Genomic DNA, 4,929 nt, shown 5'->3' on the forward strand with positions numbered 1-4,929 from the left:
TGTGTAAATTGGTTTTAAAAAATACAACAATAAATCTTAAGCTATGAGCTTCAGCAAACAGTATACACAAAGTATATAGAAAGCCTAATAAACAACATAACTTTACATTTACTAACAACATTACTGTGTTCGCCAGTTAAGAACCAGTCCATGCTGAATGTCCATCTCTATCCGCTCTGGTTCGCTTCCAGTTCGCTGCTATACCTCAAAAAAGGTATTTTCACTCAGATAAACCCACATCAATACTAAGAACATGACGCAAATATCTGACGTACCTTAAAATACAACGCTGCAGACGGCTAGCCAACTTCGGGGTTGCCATGGCAACATGAAGACAAACGGCAGCTTAGCGCCCGTTACGCTAAAATGACCGGCAGAGCTGCAACAGACTGATTCCGATTCTGAACTCTTTAATAGATGACTTACAAAACAACATTTAATTTACTTTTGGAAATGTTATGGTAAGTAAACATGCAAGTAGAAGCCGACATGCTATAAATAGTATCTAAGCTAGCTTTAGCTTTTTAGCTTTTTTCAGCGTTTACATGGATTTTTTTCACACTTGGAACATGTAGGTCAACATGCTATTGATAGCCTACATGCTACTATTAGTATTTGAGCTAGATTTAGCTTCTTAGCTAATTTTAGTTGTTACATAGATTTTTTTCACACTGCATGGTTAACATGCTATTGATAGCCTACATGCCATCATTTACCATTTTAGCTCATTTTAGCGGTTTTGCATATTGAACATAGTATACTACCTAGCATTTTTATTAGCATTTTTGTTTTGAATTTGAAAAATCCACAACTTTGTGGAGATCTATTACATAGATTCTCAGTGAAACCCTTTTACGTTTGTTGTAATATGATACCTTTAAAAAAAAACCTCAAGAGCAGAAAGGCTCCATTTCTCCTCGCCTCCTTTTTTCAAGGAGGCAGGAAAAGAAATCTGACATTTTACCAGGGGTGTGTCAGATACACAAAATCTACAGTGCATGCCTGCAGACTCACCATAAATACACTGATTAAGTCTGACATCTGAAATCCAACATTGCTTCAATCCATTTAGAAAAATAAAACATCACAGAGTAAAGCAGGTCAGCATGTCGGAGAGACTGTAATCCACCCCGACAACATAACTCAGACAGTGCATCTTTAAACCGGTGAACTTTTCCATGAACCCCAACCACATTCATCTACTCTTTGTTTGTTGCACATCTAGCCAACACTCTTCCTGATGCATGAGAGTTGGCTTTCCATCAAGATGAAGGGTGTTTTTCCCACCAAACCCCTCCTCAACAAGCCAAAAGCAATACACAACGAGTCACCTGCCGCTCTCTGGCCACCATTTCAGTTCCAGTTAAAGCTGCTGGAGAAAGGATTACAAATATCTGTAAGTGGGATGTGGGGCAGCTCTGTTCTGCTGTTTAAAGGTGCCATCAGCAGAGACGGAGCGTGATTCCTCCAATGTCAGCAGGGAAAGTGCTGCGGACAGCTGGAAGTTCAACCAAGCGAGCGCTGGAATGGAGATTAGGCCAGAATGAGTCATGATGGGGGAAAATGTCAGATCATTAGGCTATTAGTGGAATCAAGTGGACCTTAACTTCTGCATGTTTCAGGAATATAAATAATGACAAATAAAAGCTGCCAAGTTTTTATTTTTTTGTAGCAAAAACCTTAAAATACTGATGGTAAAAGGGAAAATATCTTGGTAAGTAAGCCAGTAAAATCAGTAATTTTAATATAGAACTAAATCCAAAAAAGGAACTGAAGTAGAGGTGCTGAAAAAAATTGAGAATCATAATTTATAGTTCAGGGAATTATGATTTGGTTTAAAATGAGTTTAAGTTGTACGTTTTTGCTGCTCCTATTTTGCATACACATCCACTCAACCACAATAATTATTCGACTTTATTTAAGAAAAGGCCTGGTAGCTAAGCTAACGTAATACTGGTTATTTATATTATTGTTTTAAAAATATTCTGTCTTTTCCTTTTGTCAGCATCTCTAGACCATTTGAATAGAAAAACTGGTTTCTGAATCAAAATAATTCCTAAATCTAATTGAATCGTTAGACACTGAAAAATTAGCATGGCTACACTGAATATCTCCTCATCTGGGGTTAATAAATTATTTTAAACGTTCCAGTTTTTGGTACATTTCTTATTTTATCTGGAAATGTCATTGTAGTAGTATTTTAATGTACTTTATGTCCTATAGATTTCACAACATCATATTTAATAGTAGTCTATTCTCATCATAATGCCATGTTTATGATACAGTACATCTAATTTTAATAACATTATGGGAGTACATTCCTTCATTAACCTGATTTTAGCATTATTAATCAATAGGCTCGTTGCACGTCATCTTCCGGGTTCGGGGATAAGCGGCTGGGTCACGACCCGTCCACTGAAAATGGCATTTTCTTATACTAGAGCTGTGTCCGAGTTCAGGGTCTGCATCCTTCCAAGGACGAATTTGTAGGCCGATTACGTCATAACGTGGCGACAAGGCCTGTCCGAATTTGAAGACTCCTTCACAGGCGTCCGATGGGTCCGGTGTATCCTTCACGGCCCACCATATCCCACAATTCATTGCAGGTCCCAACCGGGCGTTCAGGCAGAGACAATGGCGGTGAAGAGCGGCAAATTATTTTGTTATATTACACTTTAAATGACACAACGTGATTTTGTACAACGTTTTTAGGTGACAATGTAAGTGTGTAAGTCTCAAATGTCTGCTCGGTTCACCAAAACATAACCTGCTCCGACATTTTGCGACATGTCTGCTCCCGCTGCGTTAACAGCCAGCTCCCCGAGCCAGCTGCCAGCTGGCCGGGAGCTTCAGGTTCGGTATACCGGAGGAGAACACCTGACTCCCGGCACATTGTTATAAAAACTCCCGCTGGCTTTCCCCAATGAGTGGAAGTTAAACACCGATATTGTTCAGACAGGTAATATCTAGTTGTAAAATGTTTGGTTTACTAAAGTATTTCATTTAGTCCTGAGCAAATCGGTTGGATTAAAGTTAAGCCTTCAAACATACTAGTTTTATTTAACTGTTATGGCTTATCTGAGATTCAGAGAGTATTATATTTGAAAATGCATAATTTGCTTATATTTATTCCTGGTACAAATGTGCAATACATGTATGAACATTTTAGAATCAAACAGATTTATTTTCTTTTTTTTTTTTTACTATGGAACAGCATTTACTATAAAAGATGAAGAATAAAACAGAAATCAGGAGTAATACATGACTAAAATACAAACTTCAGCTCCGTTGTTTTTTTTTCATCGCCGCTCTCTGCTTCACGCTGTCACGGTTGCTAGGCAACATGAGTTACGCTCAGGTGGGGGCAGTTGGTGAAGGCTAGGCCTGTCCGAATCCACTGGTTTTCTCTTCCGGTCTTAGTTTATTCACGGCCTTGGAAGGACCCGGTCTACGTAGACCGATCCTTCCAAGGATGCAGACCTTCATTTCGGACACAGCTTAGGTGTTTGCCGGGCTTCTCCAAGCTGGCCATTAAAAATGTCCATCGACTTTTCAAATCGTCATCTAAACTTTCTGAAGCACCAACAAGTAACCTGGAGAAAGGCCTTAAAATCTCTTCCTCATCATCACACATTCACGGATACGAAAGTGAGTCTTACTTCCCTTAAACTATGTGGCAAACGGTTCATGTCCTCGCACATGCGCAGAACGAACGGTCGTAGGGTTTATTCCACGCATGTGCGAGCGGACGAGCACAAAAACAAGCGGATAGCGTTGTACTGTGTGCGTTACTTTATCTGTTCAGTTGATCGCAGCTTCTGACAAAGGACAGATGACCAATTCATTCATATTAGATGGGCTACTGTTTTCTAAATGAGGTGGAAGCTAGGGGTAAATGCGCATGCGCGTTTCAACGACATTCTGAAATCACAGCGCCGTCTAGTGCCTTGCTGTGACAACGACAGTGACCTCTGAAAGGGGAACTTTCCCCCAATAAACATCAGGAAAATACCGTAGTATTCTTATCTAAACTTGCAGTGGATCTAGTAGAGTCGCTGATTTAAACTTGTATTTTGTGTAAAGTCTCCAAAAACCTGAGAATAAATTGTTATGAGGCAACAGAGCTAACAACCAGGCAAACGTAGAGTTCTTATCCATTTATTTATTGATAAAGTCCGTTTAGCTCTTGTTTTCTTTTACATTATGAACACAAAAATAATTTACTCTGTTGAATCTCCAATCTCACTAAGTGAGATTTATATATGTTACAAGTGAAACCAGATATTTCCTTATGTCTGACATTAAATAAAACGAATTCTTCTCTATTTTTGGTCAGTTAGTATTAACAAAATAATTTCTGTTGCTAAGTGAAAGAATAATGTTAGCACCTCCATCCTCTGTCCCCACAAATACGTACATAATTCAATAAAAGTGCAATAGGAATTGTGATTTGCTCATTTCTCTACAATTATGATGCCTGCCCAGAGCTGTAAAATTTACTGAGATTGGAGAAAAGTCTGTTGATTTGCTGGAAAAACAGCCGAGTCAAACGGAGCTTTGTTTGCAGGATTAGAAATGGGAACATACTGGCTTCCTTGTCTCGAGCCAGAAGAATGCTGGCGCAAAAAACAAAACAAAACAAAACAAAACAAAAACAAGAAACCCTGAAAAGAGAGAAAAAGGCGCCCATTAATAATAGAGAATCTTAAAATTACTGAAGCAGAAAATGTAACAAAATTTAATTTGAAGTAAATAGAAAGTAAAAACAAGAACATTTATTATTTAAAAACATGAGAGGATTTTTAAAAAATACATGAACCAGAGACTGTTTTGTTTTATTAATTTGTAATGATGAAAAACTGTGTTGTTACAATCTGGCTTGACGAAGCTTTAAGCAAAACAACAGAGGGCTCATTATGACTCCAATAT

At 38.3% G+C, this 4,929-nt stretch overlaps 1 long non-coding RNA gene across 1 annotated transcript; it reads left to right on the plus strand.

Annotated features, from left to right (window-relative positions):
* The first annotated feature begins 345 nt into the window (after window positions 1-345).
* LOC114141807 (uncharacterized) lies at window positions 346-1,397 on the plus strand. The gene is made up of 2 exons (XR_003594910.1): window positions 346-461; window positions 1,226-1,397. It is a non-coding gene; the product is annotated as an uncharacterized LOC114141807 (long non-coding RNA).
* The last annotated feature ends 3,532 nt before the right edge of the window (window positions 1,398-4,929 follow it).

This window comes from Xiphophorus couchianus, chromosome 3 (assembly GCF_001444195.1).
Source record: "Xiphophorus couchianus chromosome 3, X_couchianus-1.0, whole genome shotgun sequence".
Taxonomy (NCBI): Eukaryota; Metazoa; Chordata; class Actinopteri; order Cyprinodontiformes; family Poeciliidae; genus Xiphophorus; species Xiphophorus couchianus.